The sequence below is a fragment of the Suricata suricatta genome, chromosome 15 (assembly GCF_006229205.1).
Source record: "Suricata suricatta isolate VVHF042 chromosome 15, meerkat_22Aug2017_6uvM2_HiC, whole genome shotgun sequence".
Taxonomy (NCBI): domain Eukaryota; kingdom Metazoa; phylum Chordata; class Mammalia; order Carnivora; family Herpestidae; genus Suricata; species Suricata suricatta.
In genome coordinates, this window is record NC_043714.1 from 2,841,533 (window position 1) to 2,865,982 (window position 24,450).

The 24,450-nt window shown below is 38.9% G+C and overlaps 1 protein-coding gene across 1 annotated transcript in view; it reads left to right on the forward strand.

Moving 5' to 3' along the window:
* Window positions 1-24,450, forward strand: part of SNTG1 (syntrophin gamma 1) — a 602,694-nt gene that overhangs the window by 215,821 nt on the left and 362,423 nt on the right. The window lies entirely within an intron of this gene.

Genomic DNA, 24,450 nt, shown 5'->3' on the forward strand with positions numbered 1-24,450 from the left:
TAGTACAATCATCAGTGAAAGCAAAGAGGTGTTGGTTATTGCTGGGGTTACTTGTTTTTGTCTTCTTTGTTTCTGGCTAAACACCAGTTGGGCCAACCCAGTTCACTGTTGTAGGAAGTGTAGGTCCGAGCTTCCTTGGAGAGATTAGATTCTCTCTCTCTTTTCACTATAGAAGTCTATAACCAAGTGCTCCCCCTGGCACACTGAGAAGTGATCAGTACTATAAAAATAGTCAGAGTATGTGTTAGAGTTCAAACAAGGGACAAATAAGAGTTGGATGAATGGTCCCTAATAGATTTTTTCCCTCTGGTTCCTAAGTGGAACTTTTTCTCTCTCTCTGTCTTTCTTCCTCCACTTTAAGCTTAATGAATATTTGCTATTTTCACTTCTATGCAGAATATTGGGCCAATCTGACATTATTTATTCAACAAATATTTACATTAATTTATTTAATCGTGTTTATTAGAATTATCTACTGTTTGCCACTTCTTTGAGTACTGAATACCAATAGATGTAGAAAATAAAATGAGGTGCATATTGATTGATACAATCAACAAGACTCACCACTGAGAATAAATTTTGATTGGCAGAGAGGAAGGAATTAAACAATTGAAAAGAAAAGAGTATAGCAACTTAAATATTTAATTCTGTTTCCCAGATGAATGGAATGTAACATATTACCAGAAAACTAATATTAGTAGAGTCGGGCTCAAACATAGTGATCCCAGTTTGGAGAGGACAATTGTCATTTTTTCCTGGGAGAGGCACTGATAATGAGAGTCTGAATAATGCTCAGGGCATGACAAGAGGGTTGTCCTGTAGAATAATAAAAGGCTAACTGTAAATAGAGTTATCTTTTCATTCATTCTTAGCTTGCTAGAAAACAGTCCTTTTCCCCCAAAATAACGTTTGCATGGCTGCTGAGTTTTGTACTCTCAAATTAAATAGACTATTCCAGATATTGTGGTCCAAGCCATTCTCAACGGTCTGTACAGCCATAAAAATGGCATAATCACTATTTGTACAGTAACACTTTTGTCACTATATGCAGAATGGCAATAAATTTATAACACGGTTTTGTTCCAAAGAATAAATTGGCAGCTATAAAAGGCCCCTTTTTTCCCCTCAGCTCATTTCAGTTCTGCGTGAAGTAGTTTAAAAGCTTCCAGAATAATACCATGTACCCTTTTAACATCACAGGCTGCCACCTACTGGAAGATAAACTAAATACCTAAAAATGATTGTGAAAACACAGTATGTATTTTCACATTTCACATTCACAAACACACGCACACACGCACAAACTCAATAGAAGAAAACATCAATATGCTATATGCAAACAATTGGCCTGTTTATTTCCATATTAAGGTTTAAAGACATAACTAACCAGAAACTAATTATATTCTGTACATTACAAAAAATAGTTCCTTAACTGCAAATCAGTAGACAGAAAAAATGTTTTACTAAGGTAGACAAACCAGAAAGAGGTGTTTGCTCTAAAGTTATAAATATGTTTATTGAGTTAATCTGCTGATGGTTCAATTACTCTGTCACCTACATTTCCCAAGAAAAATTGAAGTCCAATCAGTTGTAAGAGAAACCTAGGAAACCACATGATTATGAATGAAGAGGAACAATTGTCCAAATAAGGTAAAAGTAACTTTGAAGGAAAAAACTTACTTGTCTTGGTTATATATACCTAAACCCAGTAGTAATTAATTATAGCAAAATAATTATTACTTTGCTTGTTATTGATGCAAAAAGAAATGTACTTTCCCATTTCTCATTATTGACATGGTCTTAGAAAACTGGAAATGAAGGGTGAGATACTATTAACTCAGGGCCTTGCACAAACTAAACATAAACTGTGTATGATGCCCTGTATGTACTTCTGTACTCTTCTATTTCTGAATAAAAGTGAATAAACTGGTAAAACTAGTAAGATCCACAAGGGCAACAGGAAGACCGTGTTTAAGTTCAACTAATATATCTCCTAGCCATCGGATCGGAGCCTAGCCCTCCGGGATAGCTTGCAGGCCGGTTCCGAAGGCAGCTCGGGAGAGGAGGGGACACCCAGGAGCCCATGCGCGCTGCCTGCACTGAGCCTGCTCTCATTGGCGGAAATAGAAAAGCCCGGCTTGCCCGTGTGTTGAGGTCAGTGCTGGTCTCATACAAAGAAAAGCTCGGTATGTATTCAGCTCTGGACAGTTCCCTGGCTTGGTAATGATTTAACAAACACACACCCAGGGGGCATACGTATTCAGGGTAGAACAAGTTTTACAGCCATGCCTGGAAATGTGTTTCTACAGGACTAAACGCTTCTTGAGGACACAGATTTTATGTTTACATCTTTAAACCTATATTGTTTAGCTCCCGGCCTAGTGCAGAGGAGGTGCCTAATAAATGTTTATTAAATAATTGACCAATTTTGACGGAAGGAGTTTTGATGAAAGTAGCCTCCCATGCAGTAAGCTGGGAATGATTCCCACCCCTTCTGGAAATAAATAACAGAACAACAAAAGTAAAATCTTTTTATTCCTGAGAAAACCCTGGAAAATCTGGGAAAGACATAGTTGTCCTTGTCTGATTTTAAGATTGTACGTGAAAACTAAAGTAAAATTGCCATAAAGGCTTTCTCTACCTGGGCTATCTGAGACCCTTTTCCCTGGCCATGGACATCATGATAGATTGGTCTTCATAACTGCAGGGCAGGGCCGTGCTGGGGTCTGGGACTATTGGTGAGTCTTCTCCGGTCCCACCGCCCTAGGTCCTTGAACATGCTCAACATGTCCACTTCTGGATCTCTGCAAATGGGTTTCCCTTTGCATGAGGTAATCTTCTTCAAAATGTTCTTAAATTCATTTATTCTAAAACCTATGCTTTGTATTTTTTTCCAAATGTATTTAGAAACATTAGCATCAGCAATGTGTATCATACATATACATACATATATATATTTCTTTTTTGTAGGATCTTTCAACATATTTGAAAGGTGCCACTGAGAATTGAAACTACTTATGTATTTTGGCAGTATCTTAGGTTTGGGCAAAATTCTTCATTCTGGTCATTTTTATTTATGAACAAAATAGAATTGAAATTAGTTTCTCAATTTATGGATTTACATTTTAGCCTAGTCCACATTATTGGAATAAAAAAATAATATGGTCTTTAAGCACTTCACAATCTGTAGGTGGATAGTTTGCGATTTTTGTCTCTGTTTACATGTGTATGTGTTTAAAATAAAGCTAAGAACTATTGGAAGTTTATTTTATGGTAAGTTTGAAACATAAAATTGGCATTTTGATGGGTCAAAAAATTCTCAATATCAACAATCTCTTACGGTTTAATCTAATATTTGTAAACAAAATTGACTCTTAATTTTCATTTAAAGATACATTTATATTCTCAACTTAAAAAAATCTTTTTGTGAAACGCCAGTTCGTTAATAGTCTCTCCTCTGATAGAGAACCAGTTCTCTTAACTAAATGCCATATTTCTGGTCTCTTCTAAATCTAGTATTTATTAGTTTGTGACTCTTTGCTAACTTGTAATAAACAAATACAATCAGTAGAGAGAAGACATAAATTTTATTTATGTGTATGCATGCTTACTGGCAAATAGTTATATGCGAGGTTCTAGGCAAAAATATGTCTTTATTAAAATTTGATTTACCTTTTTAAAAGAAAAAATCTTTTAATCCGTTATTCTAATCCTCAATCTATATAATCTCTCTAGACTAATTTGAAGACATGCTTTGTTATAAAATATGTTACTTTAATCTCTGGTATTTTCTCTTTTCATATTTGCAGTTAAATTCCCTACATTATATTTCCTCTTCTAAAGGACTATTACCATCTTAATGTCTGTCAGCAAAATGTTTTTAAATACACCATATCTTATGATTTCATTACAAATACTTGTAACAAGAAAGAAAGCAGTAACTCATTATCCCAGATTAAATACACGAATGAAGGTAGAGATGTTTATTAAATGCGCAGTATGGGTGCAAGTGTAAAAACGGTGAAGAGAACCGTGTCCACATACTCAGTCAGGAGCCCGTCGCAGGCTCTGTGCGTCACGCAAAGCTTTGAGGTGCGCTGGCGTTGTGGGGCTGGAAGAGAACTGACATGTTGTTTGGTCTAATCCATCTTTCTCAGAGCCGAGGCATGTGCGTTCCGGGAAGTCAAATGATCTTCCCGGAAGTCTCGGACACATCCATCAGTGTGATAGCTCTGTATTATTAACCTCAAGTCCTTTTTAGGGAAAACTAAGATTTTATTTCTAGGAAACAAAATTGAAACCAAAATCAGAAAGCAAAGAAACACAAAAAACAAAATTTTGTCAGTGAAAATTCTCCTGCCTTGCTGTTTAATTGACATTAATTTCTTTTAAATGTTTACTTATTTTTGAGAGAAAGAGATAGAGTGTGAGTGGGGGAGAGACAGACAAAGAATGAGCCACAGAATTCAAAGCAGGCTCCAGGCTCTGAGCTGTCAGCACAGAGCCTGATGCGGGGCTCGAACTCAGGAGATCATGACCGGAGCCAAAGTCAAATGCTTAATCGGCTGAGATACCCAGGCGCCCATAATCAACGTTAATTCTAATCGGTGTATGTCAGTCAGCCCAGATGGCCCTCAGGTGAACTTGAACAAGCTTAACTTTCAGTGAGTGAAGATCTTTCAAGCCTATAGAAGGTGGGAAAGATAGACAGCAATGGCATACACACTGATTAAACAGATTATGTGGCATCGATTAGAAAATAGTTTAAGACCCAACTCCTACATGGATTGCCCTTATATCAGCATTATGATTTGTAAGTCAAAATCCTTCTCTGAGCTTATGAAACAACATTTTATGTCTAGAATAGTCAAATGAAATATTTCTATAAGAACCATCAATGTGTCACGAATATTACAATGGTTGAAAGCAATGAGTAATTGATTTACCTTATAAAAACACCTTAAAGGATTGCAAAGTACAAACAAAATAAAACCCAGCAAATTATTTTCAACAGGATTGTCTGTGCTGCCTTGGATTTGCAAATGAAGAAATGTAAGTTACAAACAAATAGCAAACTAGATCAGATCTGGAAATAACTTTTCACTGTATTTTGTCTGTAGTTGCATAAAATGACTTTAATCATTTATATTATATTTATGACTCTTAGGTGACCACCATATTCACTTAACATAGTGAGGTTATCATATAATGAAAACCAAGGCAATAGTCTCATTGATTTTTAAAATAAAATATGGTAATGACTACGGTATGAGGTGCACGTTTTTTATCAGGTTATGTTCTAGGCTTAATAGAGTTGAACCCTGGGTGTTAACATCATCACAATAAAGATGAATATGGATGCTCCTCAAGCTGGCAAATTCAGGAATAAGACATCAATCAGTAGAAAGGAGATATCAGGATGGCAGGTGTTAGCAAGCTGAGGAAGATGATAACTCAGTCCTGCAGCAGTTTTTCTTCTTTTTGACAGAATATGTCTCCAGGGACAATCTTCTGAAAAGCAGTACATAAACTACAAGGTCAGAAACATTTTACATTCTGTCGGAGAAGTTTTAAGGTTGCAGGTTACTGTTTATTAATATGTTGGTTGATTGTATTATACTCAGAATTTATTACGGTTTTTCTGTGAATCTTGATATGCGATCACTTTTGAAAAATTAAAACTCAGTGTTTCAGAGATTATGGCTTTGTTCAAAAGTGACTTCTAGACCAGTGGCTTAAAACAACACAAGGTTTTTTTCGTGCTGCACTGGCTGGGGCATACTAAAAGCTTGCCCTTTGCTCATCTGCAGGCTCCCTCACTCAGTAGTCTGACACCACCACTGTGGCCACAACATGGGGAATGGGTCCCAAGGGTAAGTGTCCTGAGAGAAACAGGAGAGAAGCAGAGTCAGAGAGAGGGAGACAGCCCAGATGAACCTACAACGCATACTGTAATGCAGACTTGGGAAACGTGAAATATTACTACTGCCTCATTCTGTTCATCGAAACTGTCTCCACACGGCCTCCCCAGCTGTAGGCAGTGGGCATGGACTTGACCTTTGTTGGGCTGTGGCAGGGCTCTAGAGGAAGATGTGGAACAGAAATATTGCTGTGGCCATTCTGGATAATATAACATACCATATTCTGCCTTTTGGCCACCACAGTTCATAACATCCTTCCCACACGCAAAATATACCTCGTGTCCCCAAAACCCTGAAAAAGTTTCTTCCTCTCATTGCTCCAGGAAAAGAATGAATCATTCAGCTCAGACCTATGCACATATAAGGCTCCTCATGTTTGATTTCTTGAGAATTGACCCTCTGGTTCTTAAGGAGGTTGTTCTAGGCTGAATTGTACCGACCCAAAGTTCCTATGTGGAAGCCCTAACTCCCAGCTTAAGGAGGTGATTATGTGAAAATGAGACTGTTAGGGTGGGCCTTTATCCAGTCTGAGGAGTGTCCTTGTAAGAAGAGGCGAGTAGAACACAGACATGTACACACACACAGGGAAGAGCATGTGAAGGCACAGGGAGCAGGCAGCCAACCTGAAAGTTAAGAAGGGAGGCTTCAGAGGGGCAAAACCCTGCTGGCACCTTGCCTCAAACTTCCAGCTTCCAGAACTGTACGAAAATTAATTCGGTATTAAATTACCCAGTCTGTGGAATTTTGTTATGGCAGCCCTAGTAAACTAATGTATTTTTGCACCAAAGAAACAATTTATCTTCTCTTCCTCCACAACCATTATATATAATGGTGGATCAAGAATACACTAGGCATCATACACTCCCCCCACCTTCAAGCAGAGGGCATGTTGGAGACCTTCAGCTGTCACGACCCATAGCGATATTGAAAGTCAGGAGGGCATACGTGGTCAGCTCCTTGATGAGGGCTCAGTTTCAGTGCCTGGGTATGAATCACTTGGTTCTTGACTCTGCCCTTTAGGATTCTGGCTCTGCTCATCACAGAATGATCTTATTTTTCACTTCTGATCTCTTCACTCTGCCTTGTGGAATCTTGGGTTTTCCAGATCTGCCTTCTGGAATCTTGGGTTTTCCCACTGGCTCATACTTTCAATATGTGGTAGCTGAGAAGTTAAAATATGTATCTTTAGTTTATAGAAAGTTGAACATATATATATATATAATATCCTATATATGTATTTATATTCAATTAATATATGCCAAGGGATCTTCATTTGTAATTATTTATTAGATAATTGATTTATCAAGGTCAGACAAAAGTCAAAGGATGCAATGAGTATTGACTTCTTTCTTTATATTTTATATAAGATTGCTTTTCAATATTTCAGTGCTGTGTTGTGGTACCTTTTTATCTAAATAAGTCTAAAACTTTCTTATATGAAATAATGCTTTTTCTTCAGATATGCTTTCTTAGTTGATATTTTTACTCCCTCTTTCATTTTGTCTTCATTTGCCTGACATCTTTGTCCATTCAGTTAATTTCAACCATCGTTGCTTTAGTTTAATAGCTTTATTTTACCAAATATAATTTTGTTTAATTTCATTAACTGAACTTAGTTAACTTTACTGGTAGTATGTAAATATTTTATTTTAATTCAATTGTGTTTTATTATTATTTTATTTGACATGATGAGAGACAATAGTGGAGCAAATTGGTATTCTAAGTAATTGCCAAAGGACCTATGATGTATTAAATAGATATCGATGCGATATCCACCACAGACAAATCGGTATTCCTTCTGGACAACTTCAGTAAATGGCACTGGAGATAGTTTGGCCGTACTCGTATTTCCTTAGCCTTTGACCTCGGATCCATTCGCTTATTCGGAGCCCTTTGTTATGTAGATGGCACATAACACATAGGAAACTGAAGACATAGTAAAATGTGAGCTCCTTGAGGTTAAGGACCACACACTGTTGATCTCTGCATCCCCTGAACCCTTCTAGTGCTTAGCTCATAGTAGGTGGTAAACAGATGTTGCTTCCTGCCTTCATTCATGGCAAGAAAGCATGAAGTATGGGTCCCGGAAAGAGCTTCAGGTCACTTGCATAGGTAAGACATATAGACATAAATAGTCATGTGTACATATGAACTTTAAATGGGACTGTGGATTTGCCAATGAGCCTGCAAAAAGCCCTCAAGGGCCATAGAAATATAGGTCAGAGAATACTTACTTACCCTTTCCCAATGAACCTTCTTGCACAAGGATCAACTCTATAACCAACTGTTTCTCTAGTAATGCACTTTATTGCTGTGATACAACAGAAAAGTAAACTTTTCTCATCTCCTCCCAAAGCCAACTGGATGCATCCTGTGCTGGGCGCTTAGGCTAGCTCCCAACACAGCAGTGTGGCTGAAGCCTTATCTTTCTAGGTATGCACATTTTAAGGAGGAGAGGGGCCAGGAAAGTAGGTGGTATCTCTAGGTCCTAGAAGCCAGAGACAGAAGAATTTAGCCTTTGGAAGGTGTATTTACATTCCAAAATATTAGAGTGAGAATTCCAAGTCCTTCCAATCCAGTTTCAACGGAGCAAAAAGGTCCCCCACACTCTTCCTCCGCTGGGGCCAATGGAATGACTCTCTCTCCTGCACGTAGCAGGAAAAGTCCATGTCCTTCGGCGTCCAGCTACTCACAGAGGGCATTTGGCTTGGTTTTCATTATGTTGCCTTAAAGGTAAGGTCTGAGGCAAGGAGAGACAATGCACTTAATATTTACTGTAAGGTGATTAATCGGAAGTCTGTCTGATCTGGAATACCTTGTGTGCTCATTCAGAACAAAATGAATAAAGACGAACATAAAATGCCCTACAAACAGATAACCCATCATCATGCCTTCCTAATGAGCATGATACAGATTAAGTTTTGCCTTTTTAATGACATTGCTAGGTTAGGACTTTGCAGGAGTGAAGTTTCTCAGTGCATTTTCTATACATGCATGTGATAATAGCTATCAGCCCTGAGGACGTAAACCTAATTTCATTGTTATAATATGTGTTGTCTGTTACTGGTATGGCATCGAAAGAGATATCACATAGTTTATAATAACTTGAAAAAGTCCCCACACTAAGAGGTTTTAATGCCTCTAATTTGGTGAGATATTTAAAAGGTAATTCATTAAGCATTTGAAAACAAAGTTTACAGTACAGTGTTGAATGTGTTGTAAAGTCTGCAAATCAGCAATATTGTTTGTTTTCATGTGATGAGTTCACCTCATGTGTACCCAGAGACTTGCGTCCCATAATGTTGGTTGTGGTGATTATAACCACAGAGTTCCAAGAGGCTCATAATTAAACTTCTCAAGATATGAATGTAATGCATCTTATGTCTCTGTAGCTAAATTGATGATATTTTTAATTCCCTGGGCCTCCTTTGCTCATGGCATTCATGCATGCCTACTTAGGACTCATACGGGGTTGTTGGTCACTTAACAGGGGTTGTCCTTTTTGCTTTATGTGGAATCCATTTCAAGATAATGTTTTCTGCCCTAAGATATTACTTATATCTTATATGTTGAAAAATTCTTTCTTGTAAAGAATTTTATTGTCCTATATTATTTTGTATGTGTCTTTGTGTTTTGGTGGTAGCAAGTAAAGGAGATTTGGGGGAAATAAAGGAAACTTTGGAACTTTCCATAATATTTCTGTGGGGTCCGTGTTTACCCATTTTTAAAAATTGCTATTTATTTATTTTAAAGGTTTATGTATTTATTTTGTGAGAGAGAGGGAGGGGCAGCGAGAAAGGTGGAGAGAGAGAATCCCAAGCAGGCTCTGTGCTCTCCCATAGCCCTAAACTGGCCGGATCTCAGGAACCCTGAGATCGTGACCTGAGCCACAATCAAGGTGCAGACACATAACCGACTGAGCCTCCCAGGTGCCCTTACCCAGTATTTTTCTTTTGAACAAAAAGGACAAATATACCCATCACTTTCTCGTCCCTTCTGTTACACACAAAATTGAATCCTGAACCTGGAGAATTTTGATCTGGAGCAGATATATGTTAAGGAACTTTATTTATCACCATCTCATCTTAGATATTGCCTAAGACTCAGAAAGAGAAACTTAAATTAACTGCTGAGGGTAAATACAATTAGATAATTAGTTTAAGATTGGAAGGTAATTTTCAAAACAGAGTTGGATGCATACACCCATGTTTTAGTTGACTCCAGAGGAAGAGGGCTCTGACAGCTCCTTTCTCTAGCAGGGGGGGGGAACCCCCAAAGGAGAGGGGAGGAGCCCTGGCTCACAGTTAATTCTATATCCTCCTGTTTGCTTTTTATCCTTCCCATTCTGGTAAACAACTAATACACAAATTAAGACAGCTATTAAACGGATTTCCAAAAGCAGCTGAAATTCCCTTCCCTAGACTCACAGTATTTATACCACTCAGAATACCTGTGCCAAATCAGCACCTTTTAGCAATTCGCCTGCTCGCTGGAAGGAGCACAGAAACGGGTGGAAGCCCGTTTATTAGTCCAAGCAAGCAGAACTCCCTGATGTCATAAAAAATAAGGATACTACCTTGATAAGTAATTCAAGTTCCATTATTCCCCTTTAATGATATGTGACAAGTTAGTTTGGGCTTTTTTTGTATGATCCACAGATCAAATACAGAATGGATATTTATTTTAAGTGCATTTAGCCCGTGTTGCATGTATGTTCGTGTGTGCACATACACAATGTGTTCCTTCACCTCGTTCACCGATGACAGACTGAGGCCAAAAACAATCTCTTTCATTCACACAAGGTAAACTCCAGCCACAAAATCCACATGCAATATGATAACAGACGTGATGCTTTCAACAGAACAGTGAATGGGGTGAAGACTTGGGAAATCAAAGTTGAAAACCTTCCGGGAATACAAGGCCGAAGGACTTAGTGACGAATCACATGCTTCTAGAGTCTAGTATTTTAACTGGTCCCAGAGAAACCCCTTGGACTTTAGAAGGACTAATTTATAGTCGATACCTAGGGTTCCAAATGAGGAGGTCATGTAAGCCCTCAGCAGGGAGCAGGCCTAGCTAGAAAGGGCAGACCTGTGAGGGAAAAATGCAAGGGATGATTCTACAGCAAGATTTTTCATTTCAGAGAACTCTGTCCCCTCTGGTTCATATCCAGAAAGCTCCGTTTGCCCATTTTCTCTGCATTCCTGCTGATGCAAGCCACCTTTATTAGTTTTTACTAAAGAAAGCCTTGACTTTTGCACTCCAAAGGTTTAAAAGGTACAGAGAGTTCTTTAAACAGTTTAAACAGGAGCAAACAGTCACAGATCGACCCTTTTATTAAAAAGAATTATTGACTCTGCAAACTAAAACATGGCCAAGTTTCCTTTAAATCAGATTCCATCAAAAAGCTTGGCAGCATTGTTACACCCTGCCTGGGATACTGTGTATCCTGAAATACTCTGCATAATATTAGTAACAATCTCTTTCTTTCCTATGTTGTTGATGATCCTAGAATTAGGATTCTTGTGGTCAAAGATCTCTTTTTCTATACATTGCATCACCAGTGAATCTAGAATGCAGTGGTTAAAATGGAATGACCTCATCCTGGTTACCTGTAAGCAAATTTTGCATCCTGAGGGTTGACCTAACCATATCTCCTGCTATATTAGTTCTCTATTGTGTAATAGATGACCAGAAATGTAGTGGCTTCAAACAGCATTCACTATTACCTCACATTTCCCATACATCAGAGGCTAAGCACAGTTTAGCGGCTTCTTGGTTTCTGGTCTTCCAAGACCATAATCAAGTGTCAGGCTGTGTCCTTCCTGAATCTTGGGGCTTCTTCCTAGCTCACGTGGCTGTTGGCAGAATTCAACTCCTGGCAGTTTCAGAACTGAGGTCCCCAATCTCTTTCTGGCTAGAAGGGACACAATTAAATGTGAAATGAGAACAGAGAAATGTATGCCTAGTATGTAAAACTGGACTACAACTTTGGTGCTACTGAGCCTCTTGATAGTGGAAGTGTATAGGGAAATGTACTTAGATGTAATATTCAGTTATCTTTTAACAATAGAAAACCTGGCATTCACAGAAAGTGTATATTATTTCTTCCAAGGAGACTTGAAGCCTGAAAGTCATGGAAGGAACATTAAAATGTGAGTCTCTTGATTTTCAACACCTACACTATTTCCCTGATATCATGCTGCCTTACAGAGAGTTTTAGTTCTAATATTGCATTTTACAAATAAAGAGATAGAGAAATATAAGCCAAACAGCTATTTACTAAAAACTTTGGGAATTGAAGAACTTAGATTGTCTCATAATTATTTGATTTTCTTATTAATTAGATAAGATAATTAATTACCAATTTTAATTCAAATGATATGCTTACATCTCTAATTCATGATGTCTGATGATTAGATGTTATCCAGGGAAGGAAGACAGTTGAGGTCATTTCTGCTGTCTCCTCATACTGCCCCCTGTCCCTTTCCCACCTGAGAATTCTGGGTTATTTTGGATTACACAGTAGTTTTTAATATACTTCCTTATATACTCACTTGCTTTCCACGAGAAAGGACACATGAAAGATAAAATGTGTGAATCTTTTAAGGTCCAAAAATGTCTCTGTTCTACCTTACCATTTGAGAGAGAATTTGAAAACACTTTGCTCCAGAGGTATGAAGACGTCACTCCTGGTCTTGGAGCGCCATTGCTGCCGAGGCCCAGGGCCCTCTGACCCCTTCCCTGAAGAATCAGTTGGCCTCAGTGTGTGGGATTTCTATGCTGTATGAATAAAAGGGTTTGATTCTAGGACAACAATGTCTTCATTTTTAGCCTTAACCGTCACAGGAATAAATATAATCCGGCCATTGAAAAAGCTCCTGGTGATGTGTCTGGAGTCAATCACAGCTTTCAGGAGACTTGACTTCGGCCCCAGGGCTTGACGGCTGGCTGTGAGCTCAGGGAGCCGCCCAGTCCCTGACGGCAGGGCAGCCGTCTTCCACCACATTCCATGCGGTCTCCTCAGAGTTTACGTGGGCTCTGATTCTTCTGGTGCCAGAGTCCTCCACGTCTTTTTTCTGTCTTTTAGCATGTTTGGAATTGCCCTTGCCAAGCTGATTCTCTACCGAGCGTCCTCCGCAGCGGGGAGGCTGGGTTTTTCCACAACTTGTGTGTGAGGGGGCTTCGGAGGAGGGAAGTCAAACACCTGCTCAGTTCACCGTACGGAGAGCACTGCCCTGTCTGGCTAAGCCAAGCTCCTGGATTTGTCTTCTCAGAGAAGGTGTGAAAGCAGCACGCAGAAACACAGCAGGCCTCTGTTAGCCTGGGATTGCATCTCTCTTACGAACCTCAAATAAAGAAGCAAGGATCTGAGCGCTGTTGTGGGCAGAACCAGGGATTTTAGTCCAAAAGAAATACTCAATTCTACGATAAAAATGCATGTAGTGTTCTGCTGGGCAAACGCTCCGCACTGCCTGTGTTGCTTCTTGACCTTCATCGGTGGAAAGCACTCCCACAAGAACTCATTGGGATAGCGTTGGCAGTGTTTGTGCAGCATGAAGCTGGGGTCTGCTGGGCTCGCCGGTCCTCCAGCCTCCGGGCGCTGGGGCGCCACTAGGGGCCCCGACCAGCTGGCCCTCGTCCTGCTTCTCCAGTCTTGGTGAACCATCGAGCTTGGGTCATGTCCAAAGTCGCCCGCCTGGGCCTCAGCACGCACGCTCTCTCCCCCCTGGACAGCCTCCCTCCATCCTCAGCCTGAGAGCTGCTCTCCCTGCAGCGGGCGGGACACAGCGCTCTGCGGACGTGGCCCGGGACAACGTGTCCCGCACACGGGGAAGGAGCACTTCTCTCCCCGGTCTCCTGGCCCAGAATCCTCAGAGGGCCGGATTTGGTCCCCTGCAGCTCTGTCGCGCTCTGCGGCCACGCAGGAGTCAATCAACGAGTGCGCAGTTACACTGAATTGAAATGAAAGACTAAGTGTACATATTGTTTCGGAGACATGCTTTATTACTACTTTGAAGTGATATGAATTCTCAGGGCATTAGACACGTTCATAGTCTAAGGGAAGTTCAAAATTACATTCCAAAATCAATATAAATGTTCCTGGCATTTGGGAATTATCACTATGCCTCCCATCATCAAGTTGAACAGATTTTATATTATATTAAACATCATTTTCTGTGAAATAAGACTGGATTTAAAACGAAATTGACTATCCTTGATGCTGAAGAAGGTTTAATGCTGTTGTCTCTTGACGGTCCTTGTCAGTACATTCATATTTATCCCAAAATGATTTTCTCTTGTCACCTAGAGTATTTTCCAGTACATTCATAACTGCTAAGTGATGTGAGCTTAAGGAATATAAAGTAATTTTATCTTGTACTTTAAAAATGCTGAAATAGGCTTAATAAGAGACAAGTTGTAGGAGTCGCTCCAAAGCAAAATGTAAATGATTATTGGATTGCAACGACCCCCATTTCCCTTCGCAGAGTGCTGTGGCTGGTGTTTGATGTGCCCACACTGAGTATGCATGTAGCTGGAAGTTGCGTTTGCTTTCTCTTTTTATGCTGTTTTAAGTACTTCCTTAGCCAATCAACATGTGAATTTCAGCCTTTTCCAGCCATACTCACATGATACGAGGTCTCTTTCAAATATTTGTTGTGCATCCACCATGTAGCAGCCAACCACACGAGCTGGGTGGGCAGCAAGCCTCCTCTAAGGAGCCCATTGGCATTTTCCAAACTTTACAGGAATGGACGTTAAGGAACATTAGTTTTGCTATACCACATGCACTCCACGTCTTTCCGTTTGTTTGGAAGGATGCTTATGCTCCTGCATTTGCTTGGTGTTTATTGGAGTGTTTATTGTTGTTGTTGTTTTTAAATTTTTATTGACTAGTGGAGGATAAAAGCAAAGGTTAGGGCCATTTATCTCTACATGTTCTCAGGAAATCCTGAAAGACAGTATAAGGGACCAGTTCCATGTCTGCATTTCACACACTGAAGAAGGGAACTGAAAAAAGAAGGATGGAGTGTTCCGGAGACGATCCGCTCAGGGCCCCGGGTCACATGCGAGACTGCTGATGAGCTTTGCAATGAGTTAGGCTCTAGAAAATGTTGAGTCAATTAATCATATATTTAACTTTGATAACTTCATTCTTTTGAGAAATTCCTCTATGTTTATGGGGATAATTTTAATCAGTGTAAATTACCAAATGACGTTACTAGAAGTATAGGAATGATAGTTTGCTTTTAGCAGCCTTGGGATTAGTGCTGTGTTATTTTTCAAAGACTTCAAGTTTAGTCAATAAATTAGCATCTTGTACTATGGAAAATTACCACCTTCTATGCAGATATGGTAATGTTTCTTAAACCTCGATTAATTATTCAGGTTCAAACTATCAAGTGTGGGAACAGAACATTTTCATGCCTGACATTTTTATTCCTCATTATTACATGTGAATTTGCACACAGTTGGGTATTTCTTGGTCTCTAAATATTTAAAGAGCGGTAAACTGTGACCTCAAAGAGTGGCGTTTCCGACATTTTCATTTCTGATAATCCACAGCCGCCTCACCACCCTGCCCTGGCGTGTTGGTGTAAGTGACCATTTCTGCCTTCCAGCTGCAGACTTCCCCCTCCCTTTTGCCTTTGCTGGCATAAGTGAAGCTGTCAGCTAGTTCTTACCATGGGTACATGAACACCAAGATTTCCCAAAATAGGCACGCCTTGTGTTCTGCGGTAGGCTCAGTGTTCATCTGAGTTTACAGCCTGCCTCTATGAAATTGCTTCAAACGCAGCGGGGCCTCTAGATTTCCCACATTTATAGTCTTCATCCCCCCCAGCTCCTGGGCATGTATTTGATATCTGGATTAGGTTGGATCTTACACTGTCCTATGCAATTTGCATTTTGGGACTGTACATTGTAAACTGCTGGCATATTGGAGGTCCTGAATTTGCTAGCCTGGCATGTTTTGACTCAACAGAACCCTGGCTGATCTCCAGTTTTTTTGCATCTCTGTTTTCCCTGCTGTTCCCAGTGTGATCAGCTTTTTAAAGCAAGTTGCTTTGAGCTAGCCTTGTATCAACGATAGGAGTAATGTTTTCCAATCTCAAAGTGATTCTGTGACTCTGTCTGAAATATGCTACTGTCTTGCAAGTGAAAACACATTCGTGCTAAGTTACATGTGTGAAAGGAGCTAGAGCCGTCCACCAGCTTCCTCATCCTAAGCCCTTCCTACAACCACTCTCAGTGTCAGGCGAGTAGAGTTTAAGGTAGAAAGCTTCAAGACTAAAGATGGCTAAAATCTGATTTCAGACGATTTTTCTAGTTCTTTTCTTTGGCTTTCTATTGGCCTTTTAATTCTTGTTCCACATGTAAACCTCCAGATTTTCATTCTCTTATTTCCACTTTTTCCATTGTGACGCCTTTCTTGTCCCTTTGCACATGAATGTATTTTAGATTTTTCTGACTACATTGGTAATCAATTAATTCACTAAACGTTCATACTAAAAAGCCAGATAGTTTTCTTAGAAATACAGACATTTGTGTGGAAGAATTGTTAGGATACACTAATGCCTGGCCCAATTCTGTATTTCACTGAATGTGATAATCAAAACTGATTATCCACTAATGTTACTATCCATGCGGAAATACTAAACGCACACCCAGAAAAATAGATCTTCATTGCTACAGACTTTTCAGGGTACTTCCTTGAATCAAACCACATTGGCAAATGGGGCTCCAGTGTGGCTCAGTCGGTTAAGCGGCCGACTTCACAGTTTGTGGGTTCGAGCCCTGCATCAGGCTCTGTTCTGACCATTTGCTCAGAGACTGGGACCTGCTTCTGATTCTGTGTCTCCCTCTCTCTCTGACACTCCCCCACTCACCCTCGCTGTCTCTCTTTCTCAAAAATAAACATTAAAAATTTTTAAAATCCTCATTGGCAAAAAATTCAGCAATGATTTGCATATACTAGACAACTCATCAGCACTCCAAAATATACTAAACACACACACACACACACACACACACACACACACACACAATCACACACAGTTGTATGTGGTGGTATATAAATTAACCCAGACCCCTGGATTGCTTAGCTTCTACTTAGGAATACAGTTTTCTATCAACATTTCTATCCATAGATGGAACATGTTCATTTTTTATTTTTCTTCCTTTGGAGAAAAGTATTTATCCATCTTATCATCATGGCACTTGTGTGGTATCCTGGAAAGCACTGATGGGTTATCATAATTTTTTCTGACACATTTAAGTAATAGCACCTTCTTTCTTTCTTATTTACCCCTGAGTGCTTTTACTGCAATTCATCTCCAGTACCTTTTCCAGAATATTTTCATAGCAAATTGCCTTAGGTGATATAGCATCTGCCTTCAGAGCAAAGTCATGCTGCTTAACGTCCAGCATAAGAAAAGTCATGTCTCTCTACAGAGCAGAAGGCAAGGATGTCTCATATGAGCCCAATATAAAAGATTTAGGTTCCCTAAGATCAAGATTTCTTTACCACGAGGCGACTCACTGCACGCATGCGTCCCCCATCTGGACCCTTGGGTGCCATGCCCCCGGGACATTGGGACCAGCAGCACTGAGACAGCATGCTGATGCTGTGAGGGCGTGATGAAGTTCTTCGTCTCTGACCCAGGAGCCTCCTGTGTTCTCGGGACACCGGACACGGAGACAGGCACAACGGGAGCGTGTAAGGATGTCAGAAGCTTGGAAAGCCTCAGACTCTTCACAGTTCTTAGCTGCCACATCCTAGGCTAACTATCCTCTCTTACAGTTATCTGAGTCACCCTTAGTTATTAAAAAGCTATTCATGGGACACCTGGGTGGTTCAATCAGTTAAGATTTCAGCTCAGGTCACGATCTTGCAGTCTGTGGGCCTCGCGTCGGGCTCTGTGCTGACAGTTCAGAGCCTGGAGCTGCTTCAGATTCTGTGCCTCCCTTTCTCTCTGTTCTTACTGCTTGTGCTCTGTATCTTTGTGTCTCTCAAAAATAAGTAAATGTTGAAACAAAACTATTCATAATTAATTAGTAGGGCAGATAATTAATAAAAATTAAATTGTTTCCATGACTGCTGAGTAGTATTCCGTGAATGCTCTATTTTAGTAGTCGCTATTGTAGTTTTGCATAAAGCAAATGTCTTTATCTATGCACATATGCCTTGCATTGTTTGTAAGGGATTCATAAGCAAAATGAATTTTAAAAATGAAAAGATAGTCATCATATATTATATACTAGATCCACGTAGTTATTTTTCCCCCATAAACACATTTTATAAACTAACTCAATTTAGTACAATTGTTTTTCAGGGAAACTTTGATAAACGTGTGATTTATGACCAAATTTTCAATTTGAGTTTAACATTTTGGTAAGATGTTATTGAACTAATGGTTGAGGAAAATATACATTTGCTAGCTAAGAAGCCCCACCAGAACCAAAACCAACCAAACTACACAAATCCACTCTATAACTCTATGTGGTAAATGTCTATAATGATGGAATAAAATAAGGAATCATTGTTTTTTTGTATGCCATCCACTGCCTTTGCCTAGAAGTATCATTTTTTATGTACCTTAGAAAAGCAATGTCAAACCTAAGTTTAATAGGAGAATAAAAGTGAACCAGGACAACATTTTCAAGTTTCAAGTAAAATTAGAACACATTATAAGTGAATACCCTGAAAAAATAGTTGAGACTCTTTCTAGTTTCATATTTTCCATACATATATTTTTGCTCACAGCTTCATGCAAACATCAAAGGCATCTGCTGTTTATGTTTATTTGGTAATACAATGGCACAGAGTGTAAATGTTCTGGAAAGTATCAACCATTTAACAAATGTAATGCACGAGTACTAACCTTTGCCCCAAGTTGGCCATTTATTACTAAGAAATCACTACATTCTAGAATCCTTCAATCCCATAAATTTTTTAAAATAAGGTTATTATATTGTATTACTATCCAAAATCATGAAAATATTTATGCATCTAATGCTTATGTATAGGTTCATGTATATATTACAAAAAAAAGTCTAAATATAGGTTATTCATATAGTGATGTCACATATACCTACAAATACAAAATGTATATGTGCATCCCAGATTTTTTTGATTAAAGAAAGAAGAAAGACCATGGATTCTTAATATCTCAAGTTGTTTTTTAGTTTTGGTAAAAGCACATTAATTTGGGGGATGTAGTTTGTGTCACAGTTTCCAGAATATTATGTGTACTTTTTTCTTGGTTCTTAGTTTCATAAATCAATCATTTCAGCAGGACTTGAGGTGAAAAGTAATGTATTCTCCAGCCTCGGCAGAACTGACCCTTCTCGTATGATGTGGTCTGACATCGTGAAGTCAGATCGCCCAACGGGGCACTTTATGCATGGTGCTCCTGTGGATCTGAAGGACACCAGGCACTTACTGCTGGTGTCCGTGAAACGACACGCTTCTGATACTGTGGGGCCAGACTGAATTTTGAAAACTATGTCTTTTCTCCCAGGTGGGTGTGTTTGGGAAGAATATGACATCTGAATGCTTCATTTGTACTCAAGAAACGAAAATGGTCCGTTCTAAAACCCTAACGAGGGGAAATCGCGCTCTCAACAGTTACGCACATCAATTACATACGGTGGCTGACTCTTGTTTCAGAAAGTCTGAAAATTATGGACTCTGTTCCCCTATGACTCATAGGAAAAGTTAAAAGGGTTCCCATTGAAATGTGCTTACACCCCACTTAAGTGAATAAATGTAAGAAAATGTGGGGGGCACTTGGGTGCATCCGACTCCTCACTTCTGCTAAGGTCATGATCTCAGTCAGGCGGGCTCCGTGCTGACAGTGCTGACCTCCTGGGCATCCTCTCTCTCCCACTCTCTCTGTCCCTTCCTTGCTGGTGCTCTTTTTCTCTCTCAAAATAAATAAATAAACTTTGAAATATGCTGACACCACACATGTGAATTATAATGGTATAGATTATAAAGGTAATTTATCAAATTACAAAATGTCATTAAAAAAGAAAATTATTTAGATTTCAAGTTATATCTCTAAACATTTAATGATTAAATGGTTTATCATTGTTTATGTATTAGGGTATAATAACTGTGGGTATACATATTTTTGTTTAATTTTAACATTTTTACCTAAGATTTCTTATGGGATAAAAATATGAATAGAATTACACATATTAAGGATAAAAATGATTTCAATCATCTTGGTGCATGAATGGGGTAAATTTTAATATTGGGGGCTTCCTGTACAATAGCCCCAGCTTCTTTATAAAAGTTTTCCAAATATACACAAGTTATTTCTCAAAAAAAATTATATGCCCTTAAGGGAAGATAATTCTATCATAATGACCTTATCTTTTCTCTTATAATCATGGTACATATAGAGATAATACATATATAACACTGACCGTTGCTGAAGCTACCCCTCCACCTCCTACCCCCACCCCCATCCTGGTTCAGTCATATGCAGGGTTTTTGTCATTAAAAAAAAAAAAACCTTCTTAGACTCAAACCGCACGGAAGTCGTTTCTCTAACCGCCGTTTTCATGCAGCCACGCGCGACGCTGATGTGCGCTGCCATCGTGTGTGTGGTGCTACCTTGTGCCGCATTTCTGACACGACGTCCAAGCTCTGCTCTCTTACTGACCGCTCCAACCTCTCCTTCCAGGCTTCATTTTCCAGGGCGAGCGCGTCTAGGACTAGATGCATCCATCAGGATTCTTTACGTTTCAGACGACAGGAAACCAAATACAAATTGTCTCACTGAATGAAGAAATTTGGAGGTAAAAGTAGTTTAGATCAAGCAAGCCCCACGATGTAGAGAGAGGCCGGCCTGCCTGCCTTCCTTCCTTCCTTCCTTCCTTCCTTCCTTCCTTCCTTTTTACTGAGGAAAAACTATAGAAATGATTTAGCACAACTTTAATTTTCTTCATATGAACAAACCAAGACCTTTCAAATGGCTTCACCAAGGTCACACATACGTTAAATAGTCATTATAAAGTTTCTTCACAATTCTATTCCTACCACATAGAAGTGGCTTGTATTTATTGAAATTTAACAGATTTTATTAAAATTTAGCACAATGTGTAAGAGATAAATAACTTTTTATCATATAAATGGTCTGATTTCCATAAGATACTGTGCTTCACACACACACACACACACACACACACACACACACACCCAACAGAGTGAAATAAAATAAAATATACAATCAAAACATAAACAAACATACTGCTAAAATCTATGAAGGTCTAATCTTCATTAATAAACATAAGTAGCTGAAATGCCAGCAGAACTGTAGCCACCAAGAAACAGAACGTGTGATACATGAAATTAATAGATTCTTCCTTTCTTTGGCCTATTAGGACAGAATTTTTTAATCCTCATTTATTTGTCTTGTTTTTAAGGCTAAGTGAAAGTCTATTTTTCCAATCACAGTGCCAAAGCCAAGCAAAATTTCTAACCAGAATTAGCTGTTAAATAATAAATTTTTAGCTAAAAACACTTTGGTCAATCTTTTACCTATTTACTCAACAAATACTTTATCAAGAAACAATTCGTTGTCAGACTTTATACTAGGAGTTGAAAGCAAATAGGAGTGGTCCCTTCCCTACTTGAATTTACATCTCCTATTTCTATTGATTAATTAATTAATTTATAGCACATGCACATGGGGGAGAAAAAGAGGGAGAGAGAGAGAGAGAGAGAGAGAGAGAGAGAGAGAGAGAATCTTAAGCAGGTTCCACACAGCACAGAACCTGATGTGGGGCTTGATCCCACAACCCTGGGATCATAACCCAAGCAGAAATCGAGTTGAATGCTCAATAGACAGAACCACCCAGGTGCCCTATCCAATTCCTTTTCCAACAGAGATTGCTTTGGTGGTCTGTCTGTGAGGTGTGGATGGTGTTCAATATGCAAGCAGTGGCCATAGTCACAAAAGATGCTTGTTAGGGGATGAGAAGTCAAGCTGAAGCTATGTGACTGGTAAGGCTCAGCATCAAGTAGTTCACCTACAAAAATTGACCTCTATCCTTGAAATCCATGCTTGTGGAAAATCAGTATGGGTTTGTGTGTGTGTATGTGTGTGTGTGTGCATGTGTGTGTGAAACAATTCTAGTTATTAAATTGTGATATTAGTGATTGGTAAAGAAATGAAGAATTCAGAGAAATATGAGGTATGTTAGATTTTAGTTACTCAAACATATCCAGCAAGCTATATCTATTTTGTACCGGGTTGAAACAAAAACATATTTTTTCTCCAAAAATTGACTTATAAGCTGTATGATAGTTTTATAAAGATATAGCCATGTTAAGAGGGCTTTCCATATGTCTAAATAAACTTAGGTATCCCCAGATGCAATCTCTTTGGGAGGGAATGTCTGGAGAAACTACAAAGATATCTGTACACTGGCCTACCCAAGGGTAGAAGGGTGGTCTCAGTTTTCTCATAAGTTTTTCTATACTGGTCCGCCAAAGGATAGAGAGGTTTTTCAGAAAAAATCCCCATAGGGGTTCTATACTGGTCTACCCCAGTCCGAAATTCATGCCTTAAAATACAAATCATATCTTTCCATAATGCAAAACTGATTAAAAGTAAAACAAATTATCACACTTTCAAGAATATTTATTTCCTTGAAGATCTGTCATTGTGTGTATGGAAGCTTTTTAATGATAATGACATATAAATTTTGAAAGTGACTAAAAATATAGAGAAGATCAACCTCTAGATGTGTGCTTACTGTATGATTTGGCAACATCTACCGAATGCTTAACATATTTTCCAGAGACACGATATCTTAAAACACTGTGTTAGGCACAGTGCCCCTCCTTATCTTGGATGTGATAAAGGTTATAACAAGTGGTTCACATATATTCCACATTCATACCTGCATTTGTTTTTCTAGAGTCCTTGAACTTTGATGAAGTTATTTAAAATACATTATATTCAATTCTGTCTTACTCATCATCTGTACATTAGCAAACCACTACTTCTTTTCTTTTATTTTAGTAAACATTTAAATCATTTTGTTGAGTTCTCACAAATCCCAAAAATGAGGGGTGCCTGGGTGGCTCAGTTGGTTAGGCGTCTGGCTCTTGATTCTGACTCAGGTCTTGATCTCCTGGTTTGTGAGACTGAGCATCATGTAGGACTCTGCATTAACAGCATGGAGCCTGCTTGGGATTCTCTCTCTCCCTCTCTCTCTCTGCCCCTCTCCAGCTCCTGCTCTCTCTCAAAATAAATCAAATTGTAGTAGTTATGTGTTTTTCCCTATTTTCTAGTTCCCTGAGGTATAAAGTTATTTTGTTTAGTTGAGATATTTCTATTTTCCTAATATATGTATTTATCACTATAAATCTTCCTCTCAGAACTGTTTCTGCAGAATCCCATGGTTTCTGGCATGAAGTTTCCATGATGATTTATTTTGAAATATCTTTGAGTTTGCATTTGATTTCTTCTTTGACCCATTGGCTGTTCAGCAGTATGTTGCTTAATTTCCATGTATTTGTAGATTTCCAGCTTTCCTTTTGTTGATTTTATTTTATACCATGTGGTCTAAAAAGATACTTGGTATAATTTAAATCTTCATAAGTTTACTGAGACTTTTTTCATGTCCTATCATGTGATCTATCTTGGAAAATGTTATGTGTGCACTTGAGAAGAATTATATTCTGTTTCCTTTGGATGAAATGCTCTATAACTACTTGTGAGATTCATTTGGTCTAACATTCAGTACAAGTTCATTGCTTTTTTGTAGATTTTATATCTGGATGATCTATCCCTTGCTGAAAGTGAGGTATTGAAGTGCCCTATTATTATACAATGGTCTATGTCTCCCTTGATATCCACCAGAATTTTTAAAATTTTTTAATGTTTATTTTTGAGAGAAAGAGAGAGAGAGAGAGAGAGAGAGAGAGAGAGTCAGAAAGAGAGGAAGACACAGAATCTGAAGCAGGGCCAGGCTCTGAGCTGTCAGCACAGAGCCCGATGTGGGGCTTGAACCCAGGCACCGTAAGATCATGACCTGAGCCAAAGCTGGACGCTTAGCTGACTGAGCCACCCAGGTGCCCCAGAATTTTCTTAATGTATTTCAGTCATCCAATGGTAAGTATATATAAACATATATTTTTATTGTTATATCTTCTTGATGAATTGACTCTTATCATTATATAATGGTCTTTGTATCTTGTTAGCATTTTTGCCTTAAAGTCTATTTTGGCCTGGCATCAGTATACCTCCCCTTTCTTTTCTTTCCCACTTGCATGAAATATTTTTTCTCTCCCTTCACTTTGAGTCTCTGTGTGACCTTAAATTTAGTCCTTTGTAGGCAACATATATTTGGGTCTTGTTTTTGTTTCTGTTTTTGTTTTTTAATCCATCCAACTACTCTGTGCATTTTCACTGGAGTATTCAACCTAATTATATTTACAGTAATTACTGATACATAAGGACTTACTAGTGCTGTCTTATTTTTTTCCTAGTTGTTTTGTATTTCC